Source organism: Oncorhynchus mykiss, chromosome 1 (assembly GCF_057628025.1).
Source record: "Oncorhynchus mykiss isolate SJ-2025 chromosome 1, ASM5762802v1, whole genome shotgun sequence".
NCBI classification, from domain to species: Eukaryota; Metazoa; Chordata; class Actinopteri; order Salmoniformes; family Salmonidae; genus Oncorhynchus; species Oncorhynchus mykiss.
In genome coordinates, this window is record NC_143022.1 from 39,660,854 (window position 1) to 39,678,075 (window position 17,222).

Here is a 17,222-nt window from a genome sequence, read left to right on the forward strand (position 1 = left end):
AAGAGCTCCATCAGGCGACTGAAGGCTCTGCCCACCTACGCTGACCAGCGCAAGCACGCCAGTCCCCCCTTCAGCAGTGAGGTAATGGGAGCAGCCACCTGACCAAAACCCCGGATAAACCTCCGGTAGTAATTGGCAAACCCTAAAAACCTCTGCACCTCCTTTACCGTGGTTGGAGTCAGCCAATTATGCACGGCTGTAACGCGGTCACACTCCATCACCACCCCAGAGGTGGAAATGCGATAACCCAGGAAGGAAACGGCTTGTTTGGAGAACACACATTTCTCAGCCTTGACGTACAGGTCATACTCCAGCAGTAGCCCAAGTACACTATGCACCAGAGACACGTGCGCGGTGCGTGTGGCAGAATAGATCAGTATATCATCGATATTCACCACCACACACTGCCCGTACAGGTCTCTGAGAATCTCGTCTACGAAAGGTTGGAAAATGGCTGAAGCATTCTTCAACCCATACAGCATAACGAGGTACTCATAATGGACGCGGTCTTCCACTCATCTCCCTCCCGGATACGCACCAAATAATAGGCACTCCTAAGGTCCAGTTTTGTGAAAAAACGCGCCACATAAAAATAATTCCACCGCCGTGGCGATGACAGGGAGAGGGGAGTTCCCACTCTGATGGAATTTAGACCTCTATAATCAATGCACGGACACAGACCTCCCTCCTTTTTCTTCACAAAAAAAGAAGCTTGAGGAGAAGGGTGACGTGGAGGGCCGACTGTACCCCTGTCCCAGAGATTCAGTGACATATGTCTCCATAGCCACTGTCTCCTCCTGGGACAACGGGTAAACGTGACTCCTGGGAAGTGCAGCTTTTATCAGGAAGTTTATCATGCAATCCCCTCGTCGATGAGGTGGTAATTGGGTCGCCCTCTTCTTACAGAAGGTGATAGCCATATCGGCATATTCAGAGGGAAAGCGCACAGTGGAAACCTGGTCTGGACTCTCCACCGTCGTTACACCGATGGAAACACCTATGCACCTACCTGAACACCCTCGGAGAGCCCCGTCTCCATGAAATCTTAGGATTGTGATTTGCCAGCCAGGGAATCCCCAGCACCACTGGAAACGCAGGTGAATCAATAAGGAAGAGACTAATCTGCTCCTTATGATCCCCCTGCGTTACCATGTACTGTGGAACCATGGCCCCCCTGACCAGCCCTGACCCTAATGGTCGGCTATCTAAGGAGTGCACAGGGAAGGGTTGGTCTAGCGGCACCATGGGAATCCCTAGCCTTAACGCGAGCCCACAATCCATAAAGTTCCCAGCTGCGCCTGAATCGACTAGTGCCTTATGTTGTAGAGAGGGAGAAAACTCAGAGAAATAAAGTAGGAACATATGACTAACAGGGAGCTCTGGGTGAGTCTGGTGCTGACTCACCTGGGGTGATCGAGGAGTGCTCTGCCTGCCCTCCCGACTCCCAGAAGAGCTCCAGCACCGATCAGCAGTGTGTCCTCTCCGACCACACCTGGTGCAGGAGGAGCCTCCTCCTCCGGTCCCCCTTGATGCGGCCCCCCCTAACTCCATGGGGATTCAAGCAGGAGGGCCGGGAGGTGGAACCAACAAGGCCCGTTCTGGTCGCCCGTGGGCAGCCAGCAGGTTGTCTAGTCGGATGGACATGTCAATGAGTTCATCGAGGGAGAGGGTGGTGTTCCGACAAGCTAGCTCCCTGCAGACGTCCTCCCTGAAGCTACAGCGATAGTGGTCCATCAGAGCCCTGTCGTTCCACCCCGCTCCAGCGGCTAAAGTCCGGAACTCCCGCCCAAAGTCCTGCACGCTCCTCGTCTCCTTTCGCAGGGGAAACAGCCACTCCGGTGGGTGGTCGAACACGGCCCGGAACCGGCGGGTGAACTCGGGGTAGTGGTCCCTCGCCGAGTATGGGCCATTCCACACTGCGTTGGCCCACTCCAGGGATCAATCCATCAGAAAGGAGACAAGGACGCTCACGCTCTCCTCCCGAGGGAGTCGGACGAACCGTAGCCAGGTACAGCTCCAGCTGTAGTAAGAACCCCTGGCACCCAGCCGCCATTCCATCGTACTCCCTGGGGAGCGCCAGACACAGAGCACCGAATCCGGACGCCGTAGGAGGGGTAGGTAGTGCTGGCGGAGGAGGAGCTGGGTAGGGAGGCCACTCCTCTCCCATCGGTCCATCCTCTCAATCATTTGGTCCATTGCTGACCCGATACGGTGGAGAATGGCCGTATGATGGTGGACTCACTCCTCCATGAATGGGAGAGGAGGTGCAGCTGCTCCTGCTGACTCCATAACTGTGATGCGGGCTTCTGTCACAACACCTGGAGTGGTGAGTGCGGAGTCAAACGCAGAGAGCAGAGGATCCTGGGGAAACCGGACCTAAACTATTAGGTTTCCAAAGCTAACACTCAAAACAACAGGCGAAATTAGTCACAAAATTGTCCAACCCAACACAGGGCACAAACGGACAGGAACACAACACGCACAACCTGACTAAAAGAAAACAAGCCAGCACAAAAACAGGCGAGACTAACAGGCTTAAATAGACTGAATCAAAAAACAAAATAAGAGACAGGTGCAACCAATAAAACCAAACAAACAGAAAAGGAAAAGGGGATTGGTGGCGGCTTGTAGACCGGTGACGACGACCGCCGAGCGCCGCCCGAACAGGCAGGGGAGCCACCTTCAATATCACAAGGCATTGTATGAGGACACATCAATGATGTTATGGAAGATGACCAGGGGCCAGCGGGCAGTCATCCCCCTGCAGCTGTAAGTTCCAATCACCTTGTCCAGGTTGTCCTTGCCTCCATTGTTGTGGTTGTAGTCCAGATGATGGCTGGCTTCCTGTCCTCACAATCACTGATCTCAGCCGTTTTGTGCAGTGTCAGGAGGACCACATTCTTGTTCCTATTTTGGAGGTAAGAAACTTGAGTGGTAGTGGGGGTGAAGGAAAACTTTGATGAGAAGGCCTCTCTCCCCCTTGTTGCGAGGAGTGCAGTGGGGAGCTAAGGCTTGTTCTTTCTAACTGTGCCAACCATGGTGACCTTCCTCTTCAGGAGCTGCTGGCTGAGTTCAATCAGTAGCACACATAATATAAATGTCTAATTGTGTGTGTGTGTGTGTGTCTTTCTGTTTTTTGTGGAGAGTAAATGATTGTATTACTGCCAAGTCAAAAATGACCCTATGACAATCCTTGTACCCTGGTGGTGTACAGCTTTCATGGAAATATGAACAAAAGCGATGTTTAACTTTTTCTAATGTTGGGATCATTCTAGGAAAAGTCATCAAATTTAAAGTTAAAAAAATATAATTTAGGGGATTTTCTCTGATGTTAAACATAGTGGCGGGACATTTTTGACACTTATTAAGACAACACAAGCGTTAAGCCGGTAATGCCAACAACAAACAGTGAGCCATCGTATTCATGCAGAACAAAACAAATAATGGAAGAAAATAATAGTTTAAAGTTTTTTACGTTAGTGTGGGACAGGTTGTATAATTATTGTTATTGATCAATAATGACAAACCTTCAGGCATTGACAACTTAGATAGCTACTGAGGACGGTAGCTGACTCTTTGGCCACTCCTATCTGTCATTAATCTGAGTCTAGAGAAAGGTGTTTTTCCTCAGGCCTGGAGAGAAGCCAGTCAATCCGCTACCCAAGTGTGGTAAAGCGGCCTTTACTGTTTCTAACAGCAGACCAATTAGCTTACTGCCAGCTCTTAGCATACTGTCAGATTTTTTTGTTGTTGACCAAACACGATGCTATTTCACTGTAAACAAATTGATAAACAGACTCAGCATGTTTATAGAGAAGGGCACACAACATTTACTGCACTGACACAAATGACTGATGACTGGTTGAAAGTAATTGATAGTAAGAATGTTGTGGGAGCTGTACCGTTAGATTTCAGAGCAGCCTTTTATAACATTGACCGTAATCTGTTTTATGGCTTTTCAACCTCTGTCATATCATGGATTGTGTTAGGGTGTGGTGTACCGCAGAGCAGTTCTCTAGGCCCTCTACTTTAAAAAAATATTTTTACCTATGACATGCCACTGGCATTAACCTGTCTACGATACTGGTTCCCAATTGGGAATCAACCCTCCCACGTTCAGCTGAAACGGTGGCGCATGGAACGCAAAAATATTCTTAAAAATATTTAACCTCCACACATTAACAAGTCCAATAGCTCAAATGAAAGATAAACACCTTGTTCATCTAGCCAGCAAGTCAGATTTCTAAAATGTTTTACGGCGAAAACATAGCACATATATATGTAAAACCACCACCAGACACAGCTCATTTGAATAGCCAAAACATGCAATCAACAAACGCAGGATTAAAAAATAAATCGCTCACTAACCTTTTGAAAATCTTCATCAGATGACAGTAATATGACATGTTACACAGTACATATTTTTTTTTTCAATAATATGCCATTTATATCCATAAATGTCCATTTACAGTGAGTTCACGTTCAGAAATTACTCAAAAATGCCCGCAGGAAATCTATGTAGCGCGGCAAGATAACGTAAATAGACATCATAAACTTTGACTAAATATACATGTTCTACATATAGTTAGAAAGATACACTGCTTCTTTATGCAACCGCTGTGTTAGATTTATTTTTAACGTTACAGAAATCGCACACTATTCCATATGCTGAGACAGCGCTCAGTTCCAAGCTACATTTCTACGTAATGTTGGAGTCAACAGAAACACAGATTTAAGCATAAATATTCCCTTACCTTCGATGGTCATCGTTCAGAATGTTCTGGAAGGCTTCATACTTACCCAATACATCGTTTGGTTTCAAGTCTTGCGTCTTTGTATTAGCTACTGCTAATAACATCAGCTGAAATGCACCCAAAACGTCCTCTGGTCCGGAAAAGTTGCGCATCAAAACTTCAAAATTACATATTATATGTCGACTAAACAGGTCAAACTAAGTGCAGAAGCAAGCTTTATGATGTTTTAGACACGCAAAACAAACTTCAATTCAATCGGCCATCGTCTGCCCTTCTCCTGAGTGCTGGAACAAAGGAATGGCTGGGACCAATTCGCGCCCATACGCACAGCCTATTCTCTCGTGGCACGCACTAATTTCACTCCCATAGGGTCAATTCTCGCGCGATTTGAACGATTCAAAGCTCTACTGAAAGAGGACATCTAGCGGAAGAGATAGAAAGTGTCCCCAGAATAACTGGTTGGGAAGGGTGGGGGCCATGACGTCAAAGTTGCTCCAACTTTCATGGCCACAAAAACGAGTTTGGAAGAATGCCTGCCTTGTGAGTTCTGCTATACTTACAGACATAATTCCAACGGTTTTAGAATCTTTAGAGTGTTTTCTATCCAATAATAATTTTTATTTGCATATATTAGCAATTTTTGACAGATTTTTTTTCCAGTTTACTAGGGGTACCCAATCTCTCCAAAGGGGGCGTATGTCTGCCATATCCTTAACAGGTTTTAAACAAAGCCTATGTGTTCATGTATGCTGCTGATTCAACCATATACATGTCAGCAACGACAGCTAATGAAGTCACTGAAACCCTTAACAAGTAGTTGCAGTCAATTTTGGAATGGGTGGCCAGTAATATGAACATCTCTAAAACTAAGAGCTTTGTGTTTGGTACAAATCATTCCCTATGCTCTAGACCTCAGCTGAATCTGGTAATGAATGGTGTTGCTGTTGAACAAGTCGATGAGACTAAATTACTTGGTGTTACCTTAGATTGTAAACTGTCATGGTCAAAATGTATAGATTCAATGGTTGTAAAAATGGGGAGAGGTACAGTACCAGTCAAAAGTTTGGACACATCTACTCATTCCAGGTTTTTTCTTTATTGCTGCAAAGAAACCACAACTAAAGGACACCAATAATCAGAAGAGACTTGCTTGGGCCAACACTCACGAGCAATGGACATTAGACCGGTGGAAATCCAAATTTGAGATTTTTGGTTCCAAACGCCATGGCTTTGTGAGACGCAGAGTAGGTAAAACGATCATCTTCGCATGTGTTGTTCCGACCGTGACGCATGGAGGAGGAGTGATGGTGTGGGGGTGCTTTGCTGATGACACTGTCATTCATTTTTTTTAGAATTCAAGGCACACTTAACCGGCCTGGCTACCACAGCATTTTGCAGCAATAAGCCGTCCCATCTGGTTTGCACTCATTCGTTTTTTAACAGAATAATGACCCAACACACCTCCAGGCTGAGTAAGAGCTATTTGACCACAGAGAAGAGTGATGGAGTGCTGCATCAGATGACCTGATCTCCACAATCACCTGACCTCAACCCAATTGAGATGGTTTGAGATGAGTTGGACCACAGAGTGAAAGAAAAGCATCCAACAAGTGCTCAGCATATGTGGGAACTCCTTCAAGACTGTTGGAAAAGCATTCCAGGTGAAGTTGGTTGAGATAATTCCAAGAGTGTTCAAGGCTGTCATCAAGGCAGAGGGTGGCTACTTTGAAGAATCTAAATTATAAAAAATATAAAAAACTTTTTTGGGTTACTACATGATTCCATATGTGGTATTTCATAGTTTTGATGTGTTCACTTTTATTATACTATGTAGAAGGAAAAATAGAAAAACCCTTGAATGAAAAGGTGTGCCCCAACTTTTTGCTGGTAGTGTATGTCTCTAATAAAGAGATGTTGTGCTTTTTTGACACCTCAAGACCTACATGCTCTAGTTTGGTCTTATTTTGATTATTGTCCAGCCATGTGATTGCTAAAAAATACGTAGTTAAGCTGCAGCTGGCCCAGTACAGAGAAGCACGTATTTCTCTTCATTGTAATCATTAGAGCTAACATAAATACTGTGCATGACAGTCTCTCTAGGTGAAGAGTTGAGGAGAGACTGACTGCATCACTTCTGCTTTTTATAGGAAGCATTAATGTGTTGAAAATTCCAAATTGTTTGTATTGTCAACTTATGCACAGCTCTGACACACACTTACCCCACCAGACATGCCACCAGAGGCATAGTCTTTTCATTGTCCCCAAATCCAGAACAAATTCAAGAAAGCATACAGTATTATATACGTAAAGCCATTATTTCATGGAACTCCCATCTCAAATTGCTCAAACAGCAAACCTTGTTTTAAAAAAATGATATAGCAACACCTCATGGCACAACGCCTCTCCCCTATTTGACTTAGATAATTTGTCTGTATATATTCATATATTTTTTTAATGTTTGTAGTTCTGTCGCTGAGCTGTTCTTGTCTATTAATGTTCTGTAGTATGTCATGTTTCATGTTCTGTGTGGACCACAGGAAATGTAGCTGAGGCTTTCGCAAAGATAATGGGGATCCTAATAAAATTCCCAAGTGACTCAGTGTTTTGTCAAAGTAGGAGGTGTGTGTGTGCTATAGAAATATCATTGTTGATAATGGCGGCAATGTCCATATCCATCATCTTCTTTGTGAGTATAATTAGTCACTCTCAGTTAAGTATTAGCTTTGCAGCGTCAGCTAGCACCAGAGGGAGAGATACAATTATTGGGCCCTCAGGGAGTGTATTGAGTTCTTTGTTGTACACACTAACACACACATTTTCTTTATTTTTCTCACTCTCTCTCTCTCACACACACACAAACATAACACGCATACAGACAGACAAAGACACACACAAACACATACACATGAGACACTGTGCTCTGGGCTGTGTTTACCCAAGGTCTTACAGCCATTAGCTGGCAGGACCTGCATATAATGCAACAGTAATGTGAAACAGAACTCACTGGGCTGTGCAGCATGGAGGAGATATGGCTCCATCTCAATAGTCTACAGTAGCTTCCTCTCCGGGTCTCTTTGCCTTCATCTGTTCGTCTGCCTGGTAAGGTTAACCATATTGCTATCATCTGTTCTGTGTTTTCAGAACAGAATAGTGCAGATGTTAGTGAGAAGACTAGGAGACTACACTTTTACCTTGTCAGCTGGGGATTTGATCTAGCAACCTTTCGGTTACTGGCACAACACTCTAACCACTAGGCTACCTGCCGCCACTCCCTCGCAGGGAATTACACTAACCGTCCATATGTAGCCAAACGTAGCTGCTGCTCATTCCGTTTGCTCAAAATTGGTAAGGCCCGCGTTCATAGAGACACGTACCAGCTCTACTGGTCATACTGCTAAAACCAGCAGTACTACATCTGCACCTGTCAACGACATAGGTTGTTCTGCTTCCACGAGCACATCCAATGCTTGCTTCGGTAATTCTACATTTGTTGTTTGCCCAGCTAGCACTGACACTGACAGTTGTGAATCTGATGCAGCTGAAGAGCTACTGCCCCCTTACCCGGGAAAGCACTGAACAACAGACAGGGACGTTGGACCATCGAAGAGGCACAAATATGATGAGTTCGACATTGATTTCGGGTTTACTTATATTTGGAGTAGTACCTTTCCTCAGCCACAGTGTGTTATATGTACAAAAGTACTATCTCACAACTCGATGAAACCTTCACTCTTGCGCAGACATTTAGAAACAAAACATGCCAATTTGAAAAATTAACCACGGGAGTTTTTTGAGCGATAATTAAGACGGCTTTTGAGTAGTAAGATATGTATAAAAGCAACAGATGCCATTAATAAGAAGGGGTTATCATCGTCTTATATGGTGACTTACCGATTGGTACTGTATATGTCCGTTACGTTCATGGGGGGTCAATTAGGGAAGACATCCTCTTCTGAAAACCACTGGAAACCAGTACAACAGGAAGGATGTTTTTAAAGTGCAGCTTTGTGACATCAAATGGACTTTGATGGTCAAGATGTGTTGGTATCTGTACTGATGGCGCAAAAGCCATGACAGGGAGACATAGTGGAGGGGTAACGCAAGTGACGCCACTTGAGAACACTGCAGCATCCACCCAGAGGCTCTTGCAGCGTTTTGGACACTCCTGTGAAAATGGTTAACTTTGTTAAAGCAAGGATCCTGAACTCTCATGCTTTTTCTGCACTATATAATGATATGGGCAGCGACCATGTAACACTTTTACAACAAGCAGAAGTGCGCTGGTTATCAAGGGGCAAAGTATTGACATATTTTTTTTAATTGAAAGACAAGCTTAAAGTTTTTTTTACTAACCATCATTTTCACTTGTCTGACCGCTTGCATGATGATGACGTTTCTCACATGACTGGCCTATCTAGCTGATGTTTTTTTCTCGCCTGAATGATCTGAATCTAGGATTACAGGACTCTCCTCAACTATTTTCAATGTGCTGGACAAAACTGAGTCTATGATTAAGAAGTTGGAGCTCTTCTCTGTCTGCATTAACAAGGACAACACACGTCTTTCCATGATTGTATGATTTTTTGTGTGCAAATGAACTCAAGCTTATGGACAATGTCAAATGTGATATAGCGAAGCACCTGAGTGAGATGGATGCACAATTTGTTCATGACACAAACAACTGTATTCGTTATCCCTTTCATGCCCTGCCTCCAGTCCACTTACCGATATCTGAACAAGAGAGCCTCATGGAAATTGCAACAAGCGGTTCTGTGAAAAATGAATTTAAATCAGAAGCCACTGCCAGATTTCTGGAATGGGCTGCGCTCAGAGTTCCTGACTTGGCAAATTGCGCTGTTAAGATACTGATGCCATTTGCAACCATGTACCTATGTGAGAGTGGATTCTCGGCCCTCACTAGCATGAATACTAAATACAGGCACAGACTGTGTGTGGAAATTATTTAAACTGAGACTCCCTCCAATACAACACAACATTGCAGAGTTATGTGCATCCTTTCAAGCATACCCTTCTCATTAACCTGTGGTGAGTTATTCACAATTTTCAACGAACAAAGAAGGTTTTATATGTAAGATGGCTAAACAAAAAGCAAAATGATTGATTATTATTGTGCCCTGGTCCAAAAAGAGCTCTTTGTTACTTCCCACAAGTCGGGTTGTGACAAAAACTCACACTCATTCTTATGTTTAATAAATATATTGTAAAGAGTGTGTGTGGCAGGCTTACAATAATGGCAAAAAACAACATTTGAGAGTGTACTGACCCTGGTGCTAGAGCTGGAGGTTGAATGTTTGAAGGGGTATGGGACTATGAAAAGTTTGGGAACCACTGTTCCCTTATTTACACTCACCCCTTAGCACTAATGGATAGAGAGATGGATAGATAGAGGGCTTTATCTGGGGGGTTTTCCCCTCTATAATTTATTAATTGGGCAAATCATCTTTCCTCTCCTCTCTCTGTTGTTTAGTTGGTTGTGACTGTCCCTTGTCTCTGGGGTATGTGGAGTAGACAACCCTCCACTGAGTAGAAAGCCTGCTTTTTGGTTTAGCTGGACGGTTACTATCCCAGTTAAGCAGTTTGGTAAAGCTTTTTTCCTCAAAAGCACGAAATCTGCCTCAGTAGACAGGAGAGGGAGAGGAGGGGGGAGGGGGCAGGAGAACCAGGAATGTAGAGAGCTACACTACATGAGCAAAAGTATGTGGACACCTGCTCCTCGAATATCTCATTCTAAAATCTTAGGCATTAATATATAATATATATAATATATATCCCCCCTTTGCTGCTCTAACAGCCCCCACTAATCTGGGAAGGCTTTCCACTAGATGTTGGGACATTTCTGCAGGGACTTGATTCCATTCAGCCACAAGAGCATTAGTGAAGTCGAGAACTGATGTTAGACAATTAGGACTGATACGCAGTAGGCATTCCAATTCATCCCAAAGGTGTCCGATGGGGTTGAGGTTAGGGCTCTGTGCAGGCCAGGCAAGTTCTTCCACACCAATCTCGTCAAAACCATTTCTCTATGGACCTCGCTTTGTGCACTGAGGCATAGTCATGCTGAAACAGGAAATTGCCTTCCCCAAACTGTTGCCACAAAGTTGGAAGCATAGAATCGTCTAGAATGTCATTGTATGCTGTACTGTTGAGATTTCCCTTCACTGGAAGTAACGGGCCTAGCCCGAACCATGATAAACATTCCCAGACCATTTCTCATTCTCCACCTAACTTTACAGTTGGCACTATGCATTGGGGCAGGTAGCGTTCTCCTGCCAGATGGTGAAGCGTGATTCATCACTCCAGAGAACGCATTTCCACTGCTCCAGAGTCCAATGGTGGCAAGCTTTACATGACTCCAGCCAGCGCATCTATGGATTTCACAAGACTGGGCAGGGGCACAGCTATGGGTGGGCCTGGGAGGTATAGGCCCATCCACTTGGGAGCCAGGCAGGCCCATCCACTTGGGAGCCAGGCCCAGCCAATCAGAAGGAATTTTTCCACACAGACGCGGAAATACTCCACAGTTTCATCAGTTTCATCAGTTGACCAGGTGGCTGGTCTCAGAATATCCCGCAGGTGAAGAAGCCGGACATGGAGGTCCTGGGTTGACGTGGTTACACATGGTCTGCAGTTGTGATCCCGGTTGGACATACTACCAAATTCTCTAAAACAAAATTGTAGAGAAATAAACTTTAAAATTATCTGGCAACAGCTCTGGTGGACATTTCTGCAGTCAACATTCCAATTGCACACTCCCTCAAAACTTGAGAAATCCGTTGCATTGTGTTGTGTGACTAAACTTCACATTTTAAAGTGGCCTGTTATTGTCCCCAGCACAAGGTGCACATGTGTAATGAGCATGCGGTTCGATCAGATTCTTGATATAGAACACATTTCAGATGGATGGATTACTGTATTTTGGCAAAGGAGAAATGCTCACTAAAAGGAACGTAAACAAATGTGTGCACAAAATTTTAGAGAAGGAAGATTTTTGTGCATATGGGCAATTTCTGGGATCTTTTATTTCAGCTCATGAAACATGGGACCAGCACATTACATGTTGCATTTATAATTTTGTTCAGTATAGTATCAGAAAGATCAGATTGGGAGGTTCCAAAACCCTTACCATTTCCAAGTAATTCAAAATTGAAGAGATGAACTCTATTTCAGAAGATTACTTTTTCCAAGAATGATTGCTTGACTTGGGCTGAAAAAGGTGCCGGAACTCATTTTGGGTTCCAGTACTGTTTACATTTAGGTGCAGCAGTTCCACACTTGAGACAATATTCTATAAGAGGGGAACGAGCTAAAGCAGTAGAACATTTGAGGTGACGCTACTCAAGCACAGCCAATAACCACTGTTCCATGCTCCACACGTGAGAATGTGACAACAGATAACCTACAGTGACATAAACTAATGAAAATGCTACTGTGATCTTAGATTACTATTATTTTTTCTCATATTCTGATGTTACTCAAGACCTTCATAAACCCAACCAAAGGATAATTATTCTTATAGAAAATGTGAAATATATACGTATATTAGACGGTTATATTGTTTAAGTCAAAATGACTCCTCATTGGCTCAAAGGGGGGTCCCTCGAGGCCTGGCTTTTATTTATATATTTTTATCATTTTTACCACCTTTTTTCTTCCCAATTTCATGATTACGATGTAGCTGCAACTCCCCAATGGGCTCAGGAGAGGCGAAGGTTGAGTCATGCGTCCTCCGAAACATGACCCGACAAACCGCGCTTCTAAACATCCAATCAATCCCCAGGCTGTAGTGACGCTGCAACATTGTGATGCAGTGCCTTTGACCAATGTGCCACTTGGGAGGTGAGGCCTGGCTTTTCTAGTGTTAAAGAGATTCTCCGGTAGTTTTGTACACTTTTTTGCCAGTTGTACTGAAAGTAGCGCTGACGAGCCAAGTGTTCTCCAAAAATTGCGTGCCACATCACACTTTCGCAGATATGTGCACCACTTTATTGCTCTTTCTCTCGTTCTGCTGTTTGTGCATCTTGCTAGCTGTCACTCAAATGGCATGAAGCTCATTGGCTAGAACTCAAATTGCTAGGGGGCTGGCCCTAGAAAGGAAAAATGACGCGGCATAGAATCCAGAAAAAAAGTTGCTTTCAAACCAATGATTTTGTGGCTAGGTAAGACTAATTCTGCTCACAGATTATGCATGTACTGTATTAACTACACATTGACACACCCAGCCCAAAAGCAGGTGGTTAAAAAATACTTACTTGACCCCAAAGTTCAGGAGCAGGATTTTGATGAAAACTGGTTCAGTCTGCCAACATCGTCTGCAGCCATAGTCGATATAGGCCTAGCCTGTGTCGGTCTATAGCTGGAGTGGGGTGTACTAATATGATTCATTGCGATTCCATGCCTATCTAGTAGAACATTTTCATTTGCTAAGCCCCTGCTTTGGCGGGACTACACTCGCCCCGTTTCAACAAAGACCTTGGCACCCTCTCCTCGATATCAATGCCCTCCGCTAGCCGCCATTGCCAAGTGAGGAAACAACGAAACTGAGTGTCATCCAAGAAGCTTGTCATTGTAAACACATTTTTTTTAAGTATTCATATTGAGTATTTTTTTTTCTCTTCTCTTTTCAGGGTGAGCCAGCAGCCGAAAACCAGCAAACTTGAGGATGGGGAGAAACCAGAGGGATTGCGAATGAGTTGGCAGGTGAGAGCAAAATGAGAGAAAGAGACAACCAGGGCTACAGGCTGATGCTTGATCATCCTGATCCTCAGGGCCTGATTCTGCTCTATCTGATGAGGATGGGAGTTTGAGTTACAGTGATATTCCATCATTGTCATGACATGTTCAATGGTAAGGCTTAGAAACTAGGACTGGGTTTTGGGATAGTCTTTGCCAAGTACACTCGTAAAAAAACGTGCTATCTGAACCAAAAAATTATCTGGGTTATTTGGCTGTCCCCATACGAGACCCATTTGAAGAATCCCTTTTGGCTTCATGTAGAACTCTTTTGGTTCCAGGTAGTACTCTTTTGGGTTCCATATATAACCCTTTCCACACAGGGTTACATGGAACCTAAAAGTGTTCTACCTGGAGGGTTCTCTTATGGGGACAGCTGCATAACTCTTTGAACCGTTTTTCTAGGAGTGTAGTGGCATCCTATCACAATGAAATGGATATCTTATTTCCAAAAATCTTCCTAGCAAAGCATACAGTAACACCAAAGGTCCTTTAATTAGTTACTCATTGTGGAAGTATGATTCTGTAACAACTCTTGCAACAGAAAAAATGAGTATCATGTTCAAGTATTCTACTTTTGTTTACTAAGCAAGTTAATGTTGTCTATAGTTAGCCCCTTGATGGGTAACACTCCTTAGCTCTATGATAGCAATACATTTCTCCTCTGTGTTGTCCCCTCTGTAATGGTGCTGCTGTGTTTGACAGATGAATAATAGCTAGCAAGAGTTCTAGACTCACCCCAGCTCTGCAGTTCCCTGGGACACAGCTCAGGTCAGCTGATTAAAAAGATAACGAATTGGTTTAATAGATGTTTGTTTTCCTCTGCAATATGTGTCCTTTTCCTCCAGACCCCGTGAGGGAGTTATTTTTATAAATGACAAATTGCGACATTGAATCGAGAATGCTCCCATCCCAAAAAACTGGGCAAAAACTGGTTTAATCAACGTTGTTTACATGTCATATAAACAACAAAATGATATGGGATGATATTGAATCAGCATGGAACACTGAACACTGAAAAAGTAATCAATGTAAGATATTTTTTTTAACCCAACTTTTTACCTAAATAAAATGACAAGGTGTACTTTCTTTGTTGGTTTCACATTGAATTCACATTAGTTGACAACAACCAAATGTAAATCAAAACTAGACATTGAACTGACGTCTGTGCTTGGTGGGAAGTTGTCTTAGCCTTCTTGATGTGGTGTTGACTCAAGCAAGTTGATTAAGCTCACTTTCTTAAACGTTACAAGTAAGACTTAGTACACATCCTCTGAGTGGCTCATCTTAGCTTCTATGGCACCACCCTCAGACAATTCTCATTTGTCCACCAGATCCTGATGGATTGAAGGTAATTAGCATGTTATTTGAATTGCTTGTCTGGGTTGATTGATCAGCTATGAAACTAGCAGACAGAATAGTAACATGTCTTGCATAATTTATGATCACCCATGTTTTTGTTCATTTTTTTTGTAGTTGAAGTGTATGTTTGAGTGTGAGTGAGTGTGTGCATGTTTCAGTATATGTGTGTCTGTGTGCTCCTCTTGTGTGTTACTGATTGGCTAAATCCAGAACCACCATGAACTCAGCTGTAGCGCAATAACAAACATCAGTGTCATTGCTTTAATGTCCCCCAGCGCGTTTGAAAGGTAAACCTGGCAGAACACAAACAATAGCACCGGTGCATACTGAACGGGGCACAGGGCATGAGAGAGCTCATTTAGTTGTTATTAACTTAATAAAGGCACTCTATTGTGGGAATGACACTCCTCCATCCCCACAAGGCCACAGGCTTGTTGTCTGAATTTCTCAGTAATGCGTCTCTGGATCTCTTTTTGTCATCGTCCACTCCTCTGAAGTTGTATTGTAGCTCATTCAGCATGAGTCATTAAACTCACTAACGGACACTTCAAGATGAAAACAACCATGAAAAAATGCCTCTGGTTTATATCCTGAAACAGAAATGCATGTAGTTGTTATTGTACCATGCTAATCCACACACACACACACAAACACACACAAAGGATGCACAGAGGACACACTCTTGGGGCTTCTGTCCTTTCCTATGTGATGGAGCTTTTGACATTGATTGTGAAATTAGCTGTATAGGGTGATTGATTTATACCGATACATATAATCTGGGGTATTGTGTGTGAACTGTCCCACACACAATACCCCATGAAGTCAAAGTGCAATTATATTTAAAAATGAAAAGCTGAAATGTCTTGAGTCAATAAGTATTCAACCCCTTTGTTATGACAAGCCTAAATAGGTTCAGAAGTAAAGCATTGCTTTACAAGTCACATAATAAGTTGCATGGACTCACTCTGTGTGGAATAATAGTGTTTAACATGATTTTTGAATGAATACCTCATCTCTGTACCCCACACATACAGTGGGGCAAAAATTTATTTAGTCAGCCGCCAATTGTGCAAGTTCTCCCACTTAAAAAGATGAGAGAGTCCTGTAATTTTCATCACAGGTACACTTCAACTATGACAGACAAAATGAGAAAAAAAATCCAGAAAATCACATTGTAGGATTTTTAATGTATTTATTTGCAAATTATGGTGGAAAATAAGTATTTGGTCACCTACAAACAAGCAAGATTTCTTGCTCTCACAGACCTGTAACTTCTTCTTTAAGAGGCTCCTCTGTCCTCCACTCGTTACCTGTATTAATGGCATCTGTTTGAACTTGATATCAGTATAAAAGACACCTGTCCACAACCTTAAGCAGTCACACTCCAAACTCCACTATGGCCAAGACCAAAGAGCTGTCAAATGACACCAGAAACACAATTGTAGACCTGCACCAGGCTGGGAAGACTGAATCTGCAATAGGTAAGCAGCTTGGTTTGAAGAAATCAACTGTGGGAGCAATTATTAGGAAATGGAAGACATACAAGACCGCTGATAATCTCCCTCGATCTGGAGCTCCACGCAAGAGCTCACCCCGTCGGGTCAAAATGATCACAAGAACAGTGAGCAAAAATCCCAGAACCACACGGGGGGACCTAGTGAATGACCTGCAGAGAGCTGGGACCAAAGTAACAAAGCCTACCATCAGTAACACACTACGCCGCCAGGGACTCAAATCCTGCAGTGCCAGACGTGTCCCCCTGCTTAAGCCAGTACATGTCCAGGCCCGTCTGAAGTTTGCTAGAGAGCATTTGGATGATCCAGAAGAAGATTGGGAGAATGTCATATGGTCAGATGAAACCAAAATATAACTTTTTGGTAAAAACTCAACTCGTCGTGTTTGGAGGACAAAGAATGCTGAGTTGCATCCAAAGAGCACCATACCTACCGTGAAGCATGGGGGTGGAAACATCATGCTTTGGGGCTGTTTTTCTGCAAAGGGACCAGGACGACTGATCCGTGTAAAGGAAAGAATGAATGGGGCCATGTATCGTGAGATTTTGAGTGAAGACCTCCTTCCATCAGCAAGGGCATTGAAGATGAAACGTGGCTGGGTCTTTCAGCATGACAATGATCCCAAACACACCGCCCGGGCAACGAAGGAGTGGCTTCGTAAGAAGCATTTCAACGTCCTGGAATGGCCTAAACAGTCTCCAGATCTCAACCACATAGAAAATCTTTGGAATGAGTTGAAAGTCCGTGTTTCCCAGCAACAGCCCCAAAACATCACTGCTCTAGAGGATATCTGCATGGAGGAATGGGCCAAAATTCCAGCAACAGTGTGTGAAAACCTTGT

At 43.6% G+C, this 17,222-nt stretch overlaps 1 protein-coding gene across 1 annotated transcript in view; it reads left to right on the forward strand.

Moving 5' to 3' along the window:
• LOC110522368 (leucine-rich repeat-containing protein 4C) overlaps nt 1-17,222 on the forward strand; it is a 156,247-nt gene that overhangs the window by 101,598 nt on the left and 37,427 nt on the right. Inside the window, exon 2 of the mRNA XM_021600717.3 lies at nt 13,400-13,472. The gene's annotated coding sequence lies outside the window, so the exon portion shown is untranslated. The remainder of the gene's footprint in view (nt 1-13,399; nt 13,473-17,222) is intronic.